Source organism: Triturus cristatus, chromosome 8, assembly GCF_964204655.1.
Source record: "Triturus cristatus chromosome 8, aTriCri1.1, whole genome shotgun sequence".
Classification (NCBI taxonomy): domain Eukaryota; kingdom Metazoa; phylum Chordata; class Amphibia; order Caudata; family Salamandridae; genus Triturus; species Triturus cristatus.
The window spans coordinates 514,724,313-514,744,410 of record NC_140591.1 but is presented as its reverse complement, the minus strand read 5'-3'; the positions used below and the strand labels follow the sequence as shown (position 1 = coordinate 514,744,410).

At 41.8% G+C, this 20,098-nt stretch overlaps 1 long non-coding RNA gene across 1 annotated transcript in view; it reads right to left on the bottom strand.

Moving 5' to 3' along the window:
• Positions 1-20,098, bottom strand: part of LOC146802409 (uncharacterized) — a 70,468-nt gene that overhangs the window by 801 nt on the left and 49,569 nt on the right. Inside the window, exons 3-5 of the long non-coding RNA XR_014967385.1 lie at positions 1,049-1,112; positions 738-929; positions 74-137 (exon numbers count right to left, since the gene is read on the bottom strand). This is a non-coding gene — a long non-coding RNA (uncharacterized LOC146802409). The remainder of the gene's footprint in view (positions 1-73; positions 138-737; positions 930-1,048; positions 1,113-20,098) is intronic.

Below are 20,098 nucleotides of genomic sequence, written 5' to 3'. Positions count from 1 at the left end.
GAAAGTGTGAGAGTGAGAGAAATGAAGAGATCGAGAGGGAATGTTGACACTGGAGAAAATGTTTGCAGCTCACCTTTGTGTCACCGGTGTGTTTCCAACCACGTGCCAGGACATACTGCACCCTCAAGTTTAGTTATCTGAAAGATAGTATAAGATTAGTAATTGCAGACTATATACAACTGCAGACGCAAAATTCTCTGTTTCGGCTCTGCGCACCAAGGCTGCTGCATCCCATCCACTTCCACTGCTCAGAGGTGTCTAACAGCCGCTGCGCATCCAGGGCCATATTATCAATAACAGCGATAACATTAGCGCCGCTTTAGCGGCAGGAAAGCGCCGCAAAAGCGGCGATAAGGGGCCTGATAATATGCCCTTGTGAATTCCCACAGAAGCCCAGGTTTGATGTCCTTCACACCAGAACCTAGGCATCAATGGGAATTCTCAAGGGCATATTATCAAGCCACTTATCACTGCTTTAGCGGCAGTTTCCTGCTGCTAAGTTGGTGATAATGTTATCGCCGTTCTTGATATTATGGTCCCCAGTCTGCTGTAGCCCATACACTTGCACTGCCCAGAGGTGTATAACAGTCGCTGCGCACCCAGGCTGCTGCACCCCATGCACTGACACTATCCGGAGCTGATTGCCTGCCGCTGCGCATCCAGGCTGCTTCACCCCATCCACTCCCAATGGCCGGAGGTGAGTGCCCGCTGCTGCGCAAACAAGCCTCTGTGCTCACCTTCCACCACCGGTGTGTGTCGAAGAGAGTCGACCACGTGCCAAAGGAACCTCCTCAGCCTCAGTACAAGCGGTCAACGGATCTCACATTTCAAAATAGGTGTTGATTGCCAGGATGGCCACGCATCATCGCAGCTTCTACACGTGTTCAGCTCTGGTGGTGTTGGGGGGATGTCAATTTGTGAATCAGAGTCTGTTAAATAAAAAGCAAGATAAGATTGTGCATCATACGTCCATCAAAGGAGAGAGGAAGAGAGGGAGAGAGAGAGAAAGAGTGAGAGAGTGACACTGGAGAAAATCTGCGCAGCTCACCTTTGTGTCACCAGTGTGTCTCCAACCACGGGCCGGAACATAGTGCACCCTCAAGCTCCCACATCTGAAAGATAGTACAGAATTAGTAATTGTAGGAAAGACCAGTATGCAGGAATGAAAAGACAGAGACGGTAATTCTCTTGATGTGGTTTAATCCTCAGAACATGTTTTGTAAGGAGCAAGTATAAAGCAATAATTACTGAACCCCCATTAACTTCTACCTCCCAACCTTCTCACATTCAAAACATAACATTCCCAAAGCGACGCGAGGCAGCCACCAGCTGTAAGAAGAATGTCACACTTGTGTCTGCATGCTTTGATGCTCCCAACACACTTTACCTCTTTAAAAAAACTGAGAAAGGAAAGTTTGTCAAAATTTGATGGTAAATTTAAGGGTATAAGGTATGAAAAAAGAAATACTCAACTACTTTACTACAGATATGGGAGCGACGGACATTTGGCCGACTGTAAAAACTGTCCTGCTATTGGAAAACTTGTTCAAAATGCAATAAGAAAGGGTAATGCGTACACCTAAATCACTGTTCGGCCTTTCTGCATTCAGGCTGCTGCACCCCATCCATTCCCACCGCCCAGAGGTATCTGCCCACCGCTGCGCACCCAGGCCTCACTGCTCACCTTTTCGAGGTCACGGCACCCTCCACATCATGCAGCTCCATTCTGGAAGGTAATAGGTCTCACATTGGGTACTGAGTCTTGATATGGCCATGGCAGAGAACATACTAGTGCACCTATCATCATCGGCGGTTTTACACCCGCTCAGTGCTTGCGGTGCTACTAACTCAGTGAGAAGTAAGGCCATGTACTCAAACTCTAAAATGGCATAGTGCACGTTGAAGTTTCAGTTTTTGGCACATGGAGGGCAGCCAATTAGAGACAAGGTCGTTGTCGGAGTTAGGCCAACATATGCACTTATACAATCACTCCGATGATCCTCACGTACTTATATATTCAGTATACACTCTCCTTGCAGTACTCTAATGGTGCAGTCTCTACGTACGTACTTGTATAAAACTTGGGGATAGTTATAGCAGGGTGAGAAAGCTGCTTTGTATTTACCTGTGGGGACGGAGTTGTGTTCAATACTCCGGGGGCGGCTGACATCTTGGGAGGAGAGGGTCAGCGGTACAGCTGCCACAGGGAATTCGCGCACCCTGGATCAAAAGGGGCGGATGTGGCGAGCGCGCGTTGGAACTTGATCGTCAGAGGAGCAAGCTGTGTATTCGCCGCCTAGCGCGCTATCTTGCTTTCTTTTTAAAAAACAATCACATTTTAAAACTTGCTATTTGCACATCGCGCTTGGGGATAGTTATACCAGGGTGAGAAAGCTGCTTTGTATTTACCTGTGGGGACGGAGTTGTGTTCACTACTCCGGGGGCGGCTGACATCTTGGGAGGAGAGGGTCAGCGGTACAGCTACCACAGGGAATTCGCGCACCCTGGATCAAAAGGGGCGGATGTGGCGAGCGCGCGTTGGAACTTGATCGTCAGAGGAGCAAGCTGTGTATTCGCCGCCTAGCGCGCTATCTTGCTTTCTTTTTAAAAAACAATCAAATTTTAAAACTTGCTATTTGCACATCGCGCTTGGGGATAGTTATACCAGGGTGAGAAAGCTGCTTTGTATTTACCTGTTGGGACGGAGCTGTGTTCAATACTCCGGGGGCGGCTGACATCTTGGGAGGAGAGGGTCAGCGGTACAGCTGCCACAGGGAATTCGCGCACCCTGGATCAAAAGGGGCAGATGTGGCGAGCGCGCGTTGGAACTTGATCGTCAGAGGAGCAAGCTGTGTATTCGCGGCCTGGCGCGCTATCTTGCTTTCTTTTTAAAAAACAATCACATTTTAAAACTTGCTATTTGCACATCGCGCTTGGGGATAGTTATACCAGGGTGAGAAAGCTGCTTTGTATTTACCTGTGGGGACGGAGTTGTGTTCAGGCGCGCCAAAGGCAAGCCCGTCTGCGACCGTCCGTGCCCGACCGAGACCAGGGGCCAGGACCCTCGACCCCGCAGCATTAGCACCATGCCCCTACACGGCCGCCCAGCTAAAACAGCTTCACGGTTTACACAGGTGCCATCATTGTCTGGGCCCCCCCTTACACCAGACCCACTGCTCTCAATGTCCTTTTATCCTGGAGACAGAGGGTCAGGTGGGTAAGATATGCCCTCAAATCCCGGACTTTGCAATGGAGTTGCTTAACTGCCGTTCGCTGTCTAAACATTCAATAGAAACACGGCTGCTTCTGGAAGATACCAATCCGGATGTACTGTTTCTTACCGAGACATGGCTGACGGACTGGTCAAATCCAGCAGTGATCCAGGCACTCCCCCAAGGATACACCATTCAGAGGCAAGATCGAGGCCTGATTAGAGGCGGAGGGCTTGCCATTATTCATAGGGATTCTTTCAGTTGTCGAATTTCGGATGGGTTGATCCGTGACTGTGAAAGTTGTTCCTTCTCTATCAGTTTTACGTCTACCTGTACATTTTCAGGCATGTTAATTTATCGACCCCCAGGAGCGATAGGATCTTTTATCAATGATTTGGCTGACAATATATCTTTATTGGTCAGCTCTTTGCCGAATTTCACAGTCCTGGGAGATCTTAACCTGCATGCTGAAATACACTCCTCCGCCAACGTGGAGGAATTGTTTGACACCCTAGGGGCGTTACTTCTTACCCAGAAGGTGATGGGTCCGACTCACATTAAGGGACATTTGTTGGACCCTATCTTCACCAATACTCACATCCGGGTGGAGGGTTCCCAACCACTCCCCTGGAGTGACCACTATTTGATTTCATTCTCCTGGTCCTCCCCCACAACCAGGATGGTAGAAAATCATACCAAAATTTTGAGCCGGAACTGGTCTAACATTTCTATGGGAGAATGGGCCGCTATTCTTAAAGACACCTGCCCCCGGTTAGACGCCGACCCTGAACTGGCAAACTTGCAATTTAATGGCTGGATTGAAAATACATTGAATTTGCTAGCCCCTAAAAAACTTAGGGACATTAAAAAGGGCCCTAAAAATGTGGCCTGGTACACCACGGAGCTTAGAGAGCAAAAACAGAACTGTAAGCAACTAGAGAGACAGTGGAGGAAAGATTATTCACCTGGGAAAAAACAGGTCTATCGCGACGCGCTAAAACTGTATAAAGCAGAGATTATCAAAGTACAATCTAAGTACTATGAAGCAAAAATTTTATCAGCACCTAATGCCCCACGAGAAATTTTTAAAATATTCAAATCTTTGATCACCCCTCCACTTACGGCAGCTAGTCCCTCTGACTTACAAGGACGCTGTAACGATATAGCAGAGTTTTTTCATGCTAAAGTTCTGGCCATTTATTCATCCTTTCCATCAGTCGACAATTCCTCCTATGATCCTCAGATGGAAGAAAAAAGATGCCCCTTAGATCGGAGTTTGGAATCTTTTCCTCCCCTGGACTCCGTTAAAGCCGCCTCCCTACTTAACACACTTAAATCAGGCTCCCCTAAAGATCAGGCACCCCCTACGGTGTTGTGTAAAGTTGCTCTAGAAGTAGCCCCTGTCATCGCAACACTTATTAATTCCTCACTGCTAGCCGGTAGGGTCCCCTCATTATGGAAGCAAGCGATGGTTAAAGCCCTGCTGAAAAAGCCAGGATCAGACCCAGAAGTAATGGCCAATTATCGGCCGATTTCCTTGCTACCGGGAATAGCCAAAATAGCGGAGAAATACGTCAACACTATTCTCTCCTCCTATTTGGAGGAGCACGATTGCTTACATCAGACACAGACCGGTTTTAGAACACTTCAGGGCACTGAAACGGCCCTGATCACGGTTGTGGAGGAGGCAAGAAAAATCATGGACTCAGGAGGATCAGCGGCAATAATTCTCCTTGACCTCAGTGCGGCTTTTGATACCGTTAACCATCAAACTCTCATCTCTAGATGTCATGAGATGGGGGTGACGGGAACCGCGTTGAGGTGGATAGTTTCCTTTTTGGAAGGCCGTACATTCCAGGGCTTTGAGGATAATGTGATTTCCAAGATTGTGCCTTTGAAGAGAGGAGTGCCTCAGGGCTCCTCACTAAGCCCCACTCTTTTTAATATTTATATGAGCCAGTTGGCAAATATAGTGGAGGTGTTTGGCATACAAATTGTTACATATGCCGATGACACCCAGCTGATAGTCTCCCTCAAAGATCCTGGACAGCCTGGAAGTAACCTTTCCAGATGTCTGGAAGAAATCTCAGTGTGGATGAAACAATCTTGCCTTCAGTTAAATGGAACTAAAACTGACCTCATGCTGCTGGGTAGGACCCTGCCTCTAGGCCTGCCTCTTGCATGGCCTGGTTGTATGGGAAACGCTCCTACCCCAAAAAATCACATCAAGAGTCTAGGAGTTTGGCTGGAAACCAAACTTGATATGAAGACCCAGGCTAGAAAGGTAGCGGGATGCTGTTTTGGAATACTCAAAAAAGCTCGGAAAATTCTGCCCCTTCTTCCGTTCAAGGCAAAAAAAACTGCTTCTCCAGGCATTAATTCTGTCGCGGCTGGATTATGCTAATGCCCTCTATCTGGGAGTCCCTCAATCAACATTAAGCATACTCCAGAAAGCCCAGAACTGTGCAGCAAGAATTCTCCTGCAAATTCCGCGGAGAGAATCAGCGAGAGGAGCAATTAAACAGCTGCATTGGCTTCCCATTGCAGAGAGGATCAAATTTAAGACCCTTTGTGTTACTCACAAGATCATGGCCACCAAGGGTCCTCCAATTCTTCAGAGGATTGTTTCTCCATACTGTCCCAGAAGGGCTCTTCGCTCCGGAAATAAACGCCTGGCCACGGTCCCGAGAATTTTCAGGTCCAAAAGCGGAGGCCGTTGTTTCTCCTATGTAGCCTCCAGAGCTTGGAATGCCCTCCCAGAAGCCATCCGCTTGGAGGAGGACCATCTTTCCTTTCGGAGACTTTTGAAGACCTATCTATTCCCAACTGATTAATCAGTGTTCTCTTCTTTTGATTTGGTTCTTAGCGCTGGGAGGCCTATGGGTAGCCATGCGCTTTATAAATGTCTCTTTCATTTCATTTCATTCATTTCAGTCATTATAATGACCGAGACAAAGTTACATACCTAAAGTTTTCCCCCACTGTCAAAGGTAAGATGGTTGCATATGCTGTCCAGAGCACTACGTAATGTGGTAGGGCCTAGGGGCAGCATGTTGCATAATGAACACACGGACAAAGATAGATAGTGGAACTGGGTACGGGCATGTGCGCTCGACTCCTTTTTATTACCAGGGTCACATGTCCAGTGGTGTTGGATGCGTGTGGGGTGAGTGTAAGCCAGCCCTTTGGGAATGGTTGGTGCTGGCAACAAGTACAACAGTAATCATTGGATCACACACAGAGATTCAATCATAAAGGGTCCATGATTTGTGCTGCACTAAGGTAGGGGCACCAGATCTGAAATAGCACACAAAAGATTCTATCATAAAGGGTCCATGACTTGTGGTGCACTGAGGTTGTGGGAGCAGATCTGAAATCATACACAAAAGATTCTATCATAAAGGGTCCATGAGTTGTGGTGCACTGAGGTAGGGGCATCAGAAGCATTCAGCATGTGCGCAGCCAGCGATGATGCGTGACGCAGGCAGGCCGCACTGGGAGCAATGTCTCTTGCCTACTGGACTGTGTCATCTGCAATCGCGACTGGATCTGAATTGGGAGCCCTGCTGTCCAAAGTGTAAATCGAAGGCAGTAGTCAGCTCAGACATCGAGGAATACTTTTTGTCACTTCCTCCTGACAAAATCAGAGGACATAGAGTACAGTTCACTCTGCAATTAATAAATCAAAACTGAACTTAAAATATGAGCTCTGCTGTCTGCAGTGTAGACTGCCATTCAGTGTTCATTTGGACTTGCAAGATGAATTTGGTCATTGTAGTAAAGCTATAACTGATATAAAAGAAGTTCTTGAAGCAAGGATACTAAAAGGATATTGTGTAGGTTTCAGGGACGCTGTAGTTAGTTGCTTACTGGACTCTTGCGATGATGCGTGGTCCGGGTGGGCCACACTGATAGCAATGTCTTTTGTCTAATAAATTCTCCCTTAATAAGGCCATGTGGCGTTGACCTGTGGTGCACTGATTTAGTGGTACCTCTGGTGCTCAACGTGTACGCAGCCTGAGATGATGCATGGTTCGGGCGGGCCGCACTGGGAGCAATGTGTCTTGCCTACTGGACTGTGTCATCTGCCAAAGCCACTCCATCTGAATTGTGATCCCTGCTGGCCGCAGTGTAGATCGAAGGCAGTTGTCTGTATAGACATAAGTCTGAGGTGCTGTGCCGCTGTGTTCGCAGGGAGCCTGTGTCAAGGAGGCCCGCGGTCAGGGCGGCAGCCACGTGGCAGGGTGAGGGCCGCTGCTCTGGCAGACGTGTTGGCCTTCACACAAGTGAACCACACCCAGAGTCCCAGCCTATTTATTCACACATCTACACTGGAGTGCCATATGTTGGACCAGCACACTGCGCTTCCGCTTACAGGGGACGACGATACAGGCACATGACCGAGACCTTCCCCACTGCCTGAGGTAACATGGTTGCGTTCACTGTCTACAACACTACAAGCACCAGTAGTATATGTACACATGGAGAGGTTTGTGCTCTGCATAGTGAGGTCTGTCCAGCACATCACCGCTACACTTGGTATTGTGGGCATTATTATTGGTGGGTGACTTGCGTCCTTCACACATGTTTAGTTGCCACATCTCGCAACATTTAGCTATTGTGTGGCTGAGAGGACATGCCATTTTTGAAAGGTCCACTGTCCTGTTGTGCGCTGCTGCGGTGGTATTAGGCGGGGTGGTCCGGGGGGAAGCCCTGTGGGTGGTGGCATTGGGTTTTATGACCTTCTTGGGTGTCAGAGGTGCATGATCAGTAGCTCTATGACATGTGTTGGTCTTCAGATGTGATTCTAGGCTGAGCTCCCTTTCACACTGTAGGTTGTCGTCCTACTTTACACCAGTAAATGGTAGATGGTACATTCCTACTGCTAACACAGCTTATCGCCTGTTTTTGGATCGCACCACAGAGCTGGCTGCTCATTGAAAATATCGGGAAGTGGTGTTTTCATGTTATTTTTTTACAGGAACGCCTACTCTGCATATTGTTTGCGTTAGTTGTTGCTCTCATTTGTGGCAATTGTTTTTGCGGAAGCTGTTGCTGGAATACTGGCGATATCGCCTGCTTTCACCAGGTTGAAAATGGAATGATAATTTAAAAAATCGCTGAAAAACCATAGGTTTAATGAACATTATGATTAGAAATTAGCATTCAAAAAATCTTTGAAATTCACAAAAAAAAACATAGGTTTCAGGGACGTTATAGTTACAAATTAGCATTTAAAAAAACCTTTGAAATTCACTGAAAAAAACCATAGGTTTCAGGGACGTTATAGTTAGTTGTACATTTCACTCGTACAAAACCATTGAAATTCGTCCGTTATAGTTAGTAGAGCTAACTAATAACTAGCACCCCGCAATGCAATGCTGAAGACGTCACATATTACATCACTCATGACATGGTCAGTGACATCACTGATGACATCACTGATGACATCTCAAATGACATCACTTAGAACATCACTGATGACATCATCCACATGATAATTTGACGCACCTCTTCATACCCTAATATATACTGACTACCATTTTCTAAACCATAGACAAATCAATAGCAGTTACTATATACCCACTGACTACTTCCTAGTTATAAACACACATTCATTCATTCACCCATACAGTAACTCATACATGCAGTCACTCCTATACAAACACTCATACACCATCACTCATCCATAGAGTTATTGACACAAGTAGCTAGTCATGTAAAGAATTTATAACACTGACGTTTACTCACCTATACAGTTATACATTCAGTATCTAACCTATTCATACAAATAGTAACATATACTGACTCTCTTATACAATCACTGACACAAGCACACACTCATTTATACAGCCACTCTCACAATTACTCACTATCACATAAAGTCATTTATATACTCCAACATTCACATATACTGCCTTTCACATATGTAGTTACTCACACATATACCAGTGAGCTATACATTAACTCTCCAACACAGTGATACACACACGCACCCACCGAAACAAGTATTTCCACATGCACTATTGAACTCATACACCTAGTAAATTAACCACTCACACATGTTGGCAGAAAGTTTAACACCGCCCACCCACCGACACACACAAAAACTGAGCCACCCATACTAATACTTATGCTGCCAATAAGTAAGCCATATAGACAGTCATGTACCTAATCATCAACCCATGCAGCAGCTTATACAACAACTGAGAAACTGATACAGACGTTCACACAGTTTAGTCACTAACCCATGCATTCAGTAAAAAACATTTAATCACTAACTTTTACAGTCAGTCACACACCTATTAAATCCTCCACCCAGACACTTGTACAACAAATCATTCTTCAACACACCTTGGCATTAACATACATAAAATATATGTAAAGTTTACAAAAACACACATTCACTGGATGATGTCATCAGTGATGTCATTTGAGATGTCCTCAGTGATGTCATCAGTGATGTCACTGACCATGTCATGAGTGATCTAATATGTGACGTCATCAACAGTGCATTGCGGGGCGTGAGTTATAGTTAGCTCTACTAACTATAACGGCCGAATTTCTATGGTGTTGTACGAGTGAAATGTGCAACTAACTATAATGTCCCTGAAACCTATGTTTTTTTCAGTGAAAAAAAAAATTATATATATATATATATATTAATTGTTGTAAGAATATTAGTGTGAAACTCTATTTTTTAAAATATTTTTGAACTTGTCATTATAAGGATAGAACCATGATATTTTTGTAAATTATATTTTTGATGCGATATTTGTGTTACATGATGCTGTTGATTTCGATATTGTGTCAGTGATCGTGGGTTTTTTTGTGACTTATAGTAGCATTAGACACTCTGCTCATAGGCTGAATGTGCTAGGTTGCCCAGTCCTGGAAAGATTGTGAACCATCATGAACTTCCTTCATTTGTAAATACTTTTTTCATAGTGGAATGATGGACTTCACATTGTTTGTTAATGGCTTTTTAGTCACTCCAAGTCCAATAAGTCACAACTATTTCTTGGAGACAGCTATAAATAATTTTTTATATGTGTAAGATGTCTCATCAGAAACCAGAATTCTTCATATCAAATGGACAAAGTTTATGATAGTATATACACGTGATGATAAATTAATCATTTGTACATGTTTAGAAGTACCTGATTTTAATTACCTTCTTAACTGACATGGAAGTGGTTCTTACTTTTCCACACAAGGTTTCTGAATATTGCCTTATTTTTATGTTTGTACTTTGTCCTATGTAGTTATTTTTATTTACTTTTTGAAGAGTTACATGTAGTTCAGATTTGTCTTAGTAAGTAATCCCATAGAACTTAAGTGGATGGTCTTTCTTTATCAATTCTCTGTATATATTCCCTCAACAAAACACACTATTAAAGGGACTGCTATACCGCTGAAATATGCCAGTGATGTTACTTTAGATGAACCATAACTTGGGCCTCCGCCATGCACTGCTCATGACCACACTCATGTCATCATTGATGACATTGCAAATTGTATAACTGCTCATCTGTTATGTTTTTCCCTGTGGAAAACTAAAGGTACTGAACTACATGAATGATAACTTAATTGTAACTGTTTGTTCCCTGACAGTAACCTTGCCTCCTTTTCCATTCAACAACCTTGCTATTCTTGGTCCTCCAAGCTTTTCAATGCATATGTAAATATATTTTTCTGCCTTGCCGTGACATTCAAAAATAACACCCAATGATAGGACATAGGAGCTGGAGTGACTGCCTGAATGCCATCCAACAGTAAATGAGCCTAGGTCTTTTGAAATTTGCCTCCGACAAAATGCAAGTCCTTAAGGTTGGTAAACAGAATCACTTGTGGCAAGATGTCAGTGAGGCCTCTAAATTAGGAAATCCTTCTGCAAATACAGTTAATGCTATATTTTTGGGACTCTTTAAGGATGAGGATTGTTTCTTCATGATCTCTCAGGATGAGGATATTTTCCTCAGTGTTCAAATTCGTTTGGGCTCTGATTCAAAAACATTTTACAATGAGCAGCGGTCATTTACTCTGTGTGCTGCTGAGCCCTCGCTTACTCCTGGAATTCAGTTAGTAGGCCTGGAGTCCTCCATGCATAAGTCACAACATTTTTATTGTGAATCAGGCCCCTTGCTATCCTCTTCTTGCTTTTATGTGCTCCATTTGTTTGAGCTACCACTGTTGTTCCTCTAGAAGATGCTGCTTGACGGAGCTCCGTGGTGACTCGGGAGAAGTGCGGCCCACCTGGAAGACTTTCTTTCTTTGCTGCTTCCTGTGGACTGGAATTATGAGGGGACACACTCTGCCACCATTTCAGTCCTTTCTGCGGCGTTGGTGAGCACTTTTGAAGATAAACGCGATCGATGCATTTTTTCCTCATCTCGCGGCCGCCATTTTGTGTCTCAAGACGCCAGTTTCCTTAGCGCTCACTCAATGAAGAGTGTTTTCTCAGGGGCATTTATGTACTATATAACCCTGCATTTTACTTTTCAAATATGCAGTTTTTAACGCTGGAGATATGTTAAAGCCTTCACTTGACCCCCATTCTGGAAAATGAGCTATTTGTAGCCTGTCTGTTCTCACTGGCATTTTATGGGAGAAATGTGATATCTGCTGGTCCTCCTCTTCACAGAACTGCCTCCTCTTGACATTATCTACGCTTAGCCAGTGAGTTACTTGTTTTTTCTCAGTAATTTTTTCTCCTCAAATATATGTGCATTGTGATTTCTTTGCAGATAAATTACTTGAGGCAGACAGCGTTACATTACTAATTGCTATTGTATGGGGGCAACAAAATCTCGACGCAGTGCTGTTGGTCCTCCTGTCCCTTTTTCCTCTTTGGTAGACTATAATCCCTACTCTATTCTCTCAACCAATATGGACAAAACTGAAAATCTTACATCGTCACCTCAGGTGGATGCTCTGGCATTGTAAGCTCATACCGCACTCTCCCCGCCTACTCTTGCTGCAAATGTACCTACCACTACCAGTAAATGAGTTAAAACGAATCCTCTGTTGCCTGCCTCATCTCCTACAACAGACACTATGGAGGTATTGCTTGAGGAGATACGTGCACTTCGTCCATATATGGAAGAGACAAACAGACGTCTTCAATCCTTAGATGACAAATGGTCTACTATGGACAATAGGATCATTCAGATGGAACAACAAATAGATTCTGTCCAAGATGTAGTCCATCAAGTACCCGCTGTACAATCTGATGTTCTCTTTCTCCAGAAACAGGTGGAATATTTAGAAAATCGCAGCCGTCTCAATAATCTACGCATTTATGGCCTGGCGGAAGGTTTGGAGGGTTCAGATGCCATCTCTTTCTTCAAAACCTTTCTTCAACAGGTCCTCGTTCTCCCTTTGTCTCCTGCCTTGAACAACCAACGACCTCATCGTTTGGGTCGGAATCCAACTACAGCATCCTCTTCGTTTAAACCTCAGGAGTCATTATTTATTTTTTAGAGTATACTGACTTATTAAGGGTCTCACACTCTGCTAAATCAAAAGATCGTATCTCCTGGTGGAACTCCACCCTCTTTTTTACTCAGGACTATCTCAAGACAACAGTAGAACATCGGAAGAAATTCCTTGCTATGCGACCAGCAGGAAGAGACAAAGATGGTGCTTCCATAATCATATAGCTTTTTATTCTGCTGAGTAGCCCCTTAATTTTGTTCTTGGATACGTTTTGCAAATTTTTTTAACTTACCCCTTTTTTCCACACAGACTTTTCATGTATGTTTAGCACCTAAAGACACATTGAGGTGTATTTTACAAAAATGTAATCGTACCAACATCTGCTCCAATATAAGTTTAGGCGGGGGGCGTCGATTCTTGGACCAATGCCGTGAAAATGATATGGATACATCTCGTTTTGTCCTTGTTTAATTGTGGCCCTCATATGTCTCTTTGTGCTTTTCACATCTAAACATTTTGTTATTTCATCTTTAAACCTCTTTCATGTTGTGTTAATATACCATAATATGTATTTCTCATCGATTCATGTTCTCTTTCTTTTCTATCCGCTAGGGGCAGTTATTTAGCGTATGTGATCTATGTTCTCCCTGATCTGTTCTGGATGATGTCCTCCTTCCCTGATCCGCCCTGAGTTGTCCGGTCAGCTGTGCCATTTTCCCTATGTGGCTTTACCACCCTCATCCTTTTATGTTATTTGTAGTAAGTCAGCATGTTTTTAATTCTTCTACCTTGCTCTCTTTCTTCGATGTATTTATCTTTCTCTCTTCATTGTATTTTCTTCATCTTTCTTCCCTTACTTCTAAATCTCCTTGTTGCTTAATTATGCCTTTTTCTTCGCTTTCCTCTTTCTTTCCCTCTTTCTCGTTCTCTTCTTTCTTTTCCTTTCTCTTCTTTCTTTTTTCCTTTTTCTGTTACTTTCCTTTTCTCCTTCGTCTTTATGCTCTGTTTTATAACTACATTCCTGTTTCTCTTCCTAAGCAATTTAGTATTATCTGGTATAGTTGAAGATTTATTGTACTATTCATTGATATATTTCACTGCTCTTCAAACTTCAATAGATATATTGATTATTATGCATTGTTTCTATCATTCCATTTCTTATAAATGGCGTTAAAAGTTGTCTCATGGAACGTTAAAGTTTTAGGTTCCCCGATCAAACGTCAGAGAGTTCTTTCCCATTTGTCTAATTTACAATATGATATACCTTTGTTACAAGGGACTAATGTTGTAGAGAAAGAAAATCCTAAACCTAAAAGTTTATGGGTTGGTAACGTTTTTGCATCCCCAGGTACAGGTCATCGCAAAGGTGTTATCATTTTATGTCATAAACGTCTTAATTTGAAGGGTATTACTCAAGAATCGGATACCTCGGGTAGATGGGTTTCTGTCTCACTTTTACTTAATAATATCCTCATGGCTCTCTTTAACCTTTATGCTCCTACTGCTCCAGATGTCACTTTTTGGCCCACTATTTTATCCAAATTAATGTATTTTCAAGATTATTACTTATTAGCAGGAGGTGACTGCAATATGGTTATAGATCCGATTAATGATTGTAAATCCACTCCTAAATTCATTCCATCCACTATGTTCTCCCAATTTACATCCACTATTCAACAAAGGTCATTAGTAGATTCATGGCGCTTATGTAACCCTACCCTTTTAGAATATACTTTCTTTTCCACAGCACATTTTCACATTCTCGCATTGACTACCTTTTTACCTCACAATCACTCACTCAACATATCTTACAATCTAACATTGGTTCTATTCTAATTTCTGATCACGCACCGGTTATCATAAGTCTTGATATCTCTTCTCCTACACAAGGCATCAGAAGGTGAAGATTTAATAACTCTCTTCTTCTAGACCCTAATTTTACCCAACAATTTGAATCATTTGCTGCTGCTTTCTTTACTGAAAACGAATCCCCTTCTATCTCTCCTCAAACTGTTATGGACTCTTTTAAGGCAGCCTCCGGAGACTTTATTATTTCTTTTATATCCCGCTGCAAGAAATCTTCCCTCTCTAAATTACAACATCTTATGATGCAAATTAAGCGTTTAGAATCCTCCTTCGCTATCTCTGGCTCTATGTCTTGTCTGGAGGATCTTGTTCGCGCTAAATTTCAATTCAACAAACATTCCACAGACAATGCCAATTCATTTCTCCTTAAATCCTTAGGCAAGTATTATGGCAGTTTGAATAAGGCAGGGAAGCTTCTAGCCAATTTATTAAAAATTAAGAAAGAACGTACTAAAATCATTTCTATCCCTGACTTCAATAATCGTATGATTTAAATGAGGATATTTTGTCAGAATTCACCCACTTTTTTCAATCTCTTTAGACACCTGACAATCCTGTTTCTTCCGATGCAATCTCTCAATATCTCTCTTCTATTACCCTTCCCTCCTCTCCAGATTTAGACTTTTCGGTATTAGATGACAACATTATGGAATCTGATATTAGCAATGCAATTTGTACTATTAAGCGGGTAATGCCCCTGGACCTGATGGTTTCACCATTGAATTTTATTCTCATTTTTCTCACTTCCTTATTCGCAAATTATATCACTTATTTCATTTCTTTATTTCTTCTAAACACTCTGGAGGCTCTTTCCAAGAAGCTCTAATATGTCTAATACCTAAAGACGGCAAAGATCATACTCGTTTAAGAATTATCCTCCTATTTCTCTAATGAATCTTGACTATAAGATTTTTGCTAAGATCCTAGCGTTTCGCTTAGAGTAATTGCTACCCTCGTTAATTGGTCGTGAACAATGTGGTTTTATTAAAGGCAGACATCTTTCTGATAATACTAGACTCTTTTTCAATGTAATTACTAAAGTTAGATCCTATAAAGATTCATTGGCAGCTATCTCTCTAGATGCTGAGAAGGCCTTTGATAGAGTGGGATGGCCTTTTATTTTCTCTACTTTATCCTGGTTTGCTTTTGGTCCTACATTTATAAATTATGTTTCTTAACTCTACTCTTCCCCAGTTTCTTCTGTTCTATCAATTGGTCTTCTTTCATCAAACTTCCAACTACACCGTGGATACAACAAGGTTGCCCCCTTTCTCCTCTCCTTTTTATACTTGCCTTAGAGCCTTTCTTAATGAAGATCCTCTTAAATTCCCAAATCACAGGTTTTAAATATGGCTGTAATCATCGGTTTATGCAGATTATATTTTGCTCTTTTTATCCAATCCGCAATCATCTTTCCCAGCGTTTTTATCAGAAGTAGTTTCCTTCGCCTCTGTCTCTAGCTACATGTTAAACATTGACAAATGTGAAATTCTTCCATTAAATAAATTGTGCTTTTCTGCAGATTATACTACATCCGGCTTCAAATTGAACACTGACAAAATAAAAAATCTCTGTTTATGTTTTAAACCGCTATTAAAGATTATATTCTAGTTAATTTAAAAGAACTCCAATCCTTTTTGAAGTCAGCTACATCTAAGTGGAATCCTTTGTTTTTATCATGGTGGGGTCGTCTTGACACAATTAAAATGATGTTAGTCCCTGGTATTCTTTTTGTATCTTTCCAACATCCCAATCTCTATTGCCAATTCTCATTTTAAAGCTATATATTCCATATTATCTAAATTTTTATGGAACAACAAAACTCTCTGCATCTCCTTGCATAAACTTAAACGTCCTAAATTCTTAGGAGGCATTTACTTCCCAGACTTCCAGATCTACCATAATGCATTCTCTCTCAGAAAAACCTCGCTATTCTTATTAGAAGATGATGATTCTTGTTCTCTACCATTATGGATTGATGTTGAAAGGTCCTTTTTTTTAGCCTTTTTCTTTTCAAGAATCCGTATCCTTTTCTCAACGACCCATCTCTTTTTCCTTCCCTATACTTAATAACGCTTGCAAACTTCTTAAACCTTTGTTTACCAACCATCTTTCTCCTTCAGACAAATGTCTTCAATCCTCCATATGGTATAATAAGGATATTAAATTAAATAGCAAAGTTCTATTTTGGAAAGATTGGTATCTTATGTCTTCATTGGGTTCATCAACTCCGTCATGAAGATACTTGGCTACCCTTCTCTTCCGCTCAATCACTCTTTTCCTTTCCTTCATCATATCTCTCAAAATATACCTCCTTGCTTTCTCTAATCCAAACATCCTATCAAGCCATGACTTCCACAGTCCATCCCTCCTCCGCACACCCACAGGCTCTATCCATCCTGTCCCTCTCCCCATCAGCATCACAACTCTACCAATCCCTGTCACCTTTTTCACCCATTAGGGATAAAACTGAAGTGGAACTGCTCTGGGAAGCTGATCTTCAATCCTCTTTTTCTACATCTACGTGGAACAAGATTTGGATTAAAATTAGAAAATCTTCCTGGGATACCAATACAACCCAAACTTTGTTCTATGTCTACACCAGGCTTTTATTTACTCCTACCTCATTACACAAAATGAATCCTACTCTTTCCACCTCTTGTTGGTCTTGTAATGTAAACCCGGCAGACCTAAAGCATATGCTTTTTCTATGTCCTCAAGTGCATAATTTTTGGAAACGAGTCTGGACACAGATTAATACCATTTTTCATATCCAAGTCCCTTTTTCTTGTGTTAACATCTTTTTGATGATTGGAAGTCAGAGGCTCATGATTTCCAGATCATTGATCTACTCCTTGCAGTTGCCTTCCAACAGATTACCAGGGTATAGAAAGATAACTCCAACCTCTCCTATTGTGCTTGGTGGTATGGAGTTTGCTATAACCACAGGTTAGACAGGGCATATGTACTTCCCATCTTCCTTGCCATTAAAAGAGACCTTCTATGGTTACCTATTACCCATTTTCTGGATGCATCTTTGCATACCTCGCGAACTCATGACCCTCGAATTGAAGAAGTTCCTAAACCTCCATAAGTAATATTTTTCAATGTGTATGCATTAATATTTCATGTTATTTCCTCTATGTAACCATTTTACTCAGCTTCCCAATACCTTTTACATTTTATTGCTTTGAAGCTTACTTACTAAAATGTATACAGTAGTTAAGATGTACTGCCATTTGATTACCCCTGCCCTTTACTTCTTTTTGTTTCCTCTTCTCTTTTCATCTCTCTTGCCTTATCAGTTTGCATCTAAATTCTTTCTCATGTTAACATTTTCTCATTATATTGTATTGCATTTTTTCTTGTATCAATACACTCTCTCTTAAACTTGAAAAAAAAATATATAAGTTTAAGCCGTGATGAATAAACCCTAATTCAGTTTCAGTGCATCAACGTGAGAAGTAGCTGCGCCGTCCACCTGTTTGCTTATATATGGGGGATCCCCCCCAAAAAAAATATCTAAAGAATTATGTATCTTTGCTGCATATTATTTAAAAAAAGCGATTGTTGCGTACAATGTAGTGATTCTTAAGAGGCACCAATAATTGTCCTCTAATGTAAAATAAAAAACTTCCAGACATGGCTTGGCCATTAATATGTATATCAGGGACATAACACAAACTGATTTTTCGTTCCAGCAAATTGTGTAGTGTTACCCCCTGGTAAGGATAGTCCACGTACACAAACAGGGGAAGCTTAGATCTAAGATTCGTCCCCTGAATTAAATATTGGTGATGACATCAAAGCCATATATTGGGTTTTCTGTTACCATTACCATTTTCATAGTGCACAGCCCAGATCCTGAAGTGAGCAAAATTGTCTGGCATTATATATGTTTTACAAATATTATATGTGTTGCTTGGATTACGCTTAGAAGATTGTCTGCATAAAGTGCAGTTGAAGTATTCCCTTACATGCAAAGTCATGAGAAACACCTGCCCTCTATATTAGACAACACTCGATGAATGCTTTTTGGTACAAAATCACGTGAAAAAACCTGTATGTAGTTTTCTTCTACTTGAATCAAGCTCCCGTAAAAAAAACGTCATTGAAAGAAAAAAAATCTTGTCAAATTACACAAAACCCAATAAACGGGACTTATACAAAATTAAATTAGGTAAAAAAAATAATTCAGGGCTAGCTGCCCGTACCTTTTAGCACTTTTCTAAAACCTCTCTTATCAACTTTTTCCTCTATGGCTCTTTTCTCAGCTGTGCAACAATGAAAAAAATAACTGAGGCGAACATCTTACAGTTGTTCTTCGTAAGAGCAACAAATTGACTGTTTGTGTTTCATGGCATATGCGAACCTAAGACTGACAATTTATTTTTGAAATATCAAAATGTGTGGTGTGCTTCATTCTAAATGTATAATTACCAGCCCTATCTGTCACTATGCTCCTGTGCTGAGAAGAGACCTGCATTATGAAAATAAGGCTTTGAGTCTGCTACAAATTCACGCCCCGTGTATTTTGACATGCATGCTATTCAAATTCCTTTGATTTCATTCTCTTACATCTCCCGGTGCTGCTCATCAACATATGCATTGAATTCGTGTATCTAAGTGTTTCATGTTTTGTCACAGAGAATAAATTGGTATATGTATTTACGCCTCAATTTCTAGAGAGGCCCTCCTGTTGAAGCATCACATCAACCTATAATTATCCATGTAGAAAATCATCACAGAAGATTGCGGGAGACGTCAGAGGTGCCATCAATATGCATTTCTGAAAAATGTCTTGCATCAATGTACATACTCGACAAGACAGATGGGAATATATTTCACCATATGCCACCGAAAAAGTTTAAAATATTATGCAGGGCAGGGTCGGACTGACACGGAAAATAGGCTTGCACCAAATTAGTAGTGCTTCTCAGTAGCGAATCAGATAGCTAAAAATGTGGCCCACGTTTGCAAATCAGCGCAGTTTTGAACTTGGAAAGACAAGCTGTGTAGGTGATTTTAAATATATGGGAGACTTTCTATGTTTGTGCTTGTTCCAGGCAATCTTTATGGTAATATCACAGAAAGCAACTGTTCAAACCGACCTACCACAGCATAAAACAGGCCTTCAAATAGCCAAAATATCAGCCCATACACTGATCTGTCAGACCGGCCCTTTGGGCACGGCCAGATTGCCCAATATGTCGGTCCAATTCTAATAAAAAGGCATGATGCATATTTTCACACTCCCATTAGGATGTTTCTGAAGGACTCTGAATATGGGCTCGTTGAATTAGCTGGTTACTGCCTTTCATTCGGCTACGGGCCCCAGTGACTCTTTATAGGCGGCAGGGGGTGGCCTTCTCCCCTATGGAAACATCTGGGAGCTTCATACTGTCAAGCAGAGAGAGGAAGCGACCTAATCACTAGCAGTTTTTGCAATTATAGAAACTTAGGCTCTCATTTCGATGTCGGGCAGACTGCTGCAAACAGGCCACCGGTGGCGGACTACCAGACATCCAGGCCATCGGTCCAACTGCTGGATTACATTGAAGGCATTTGCAGCCCCTATGTCT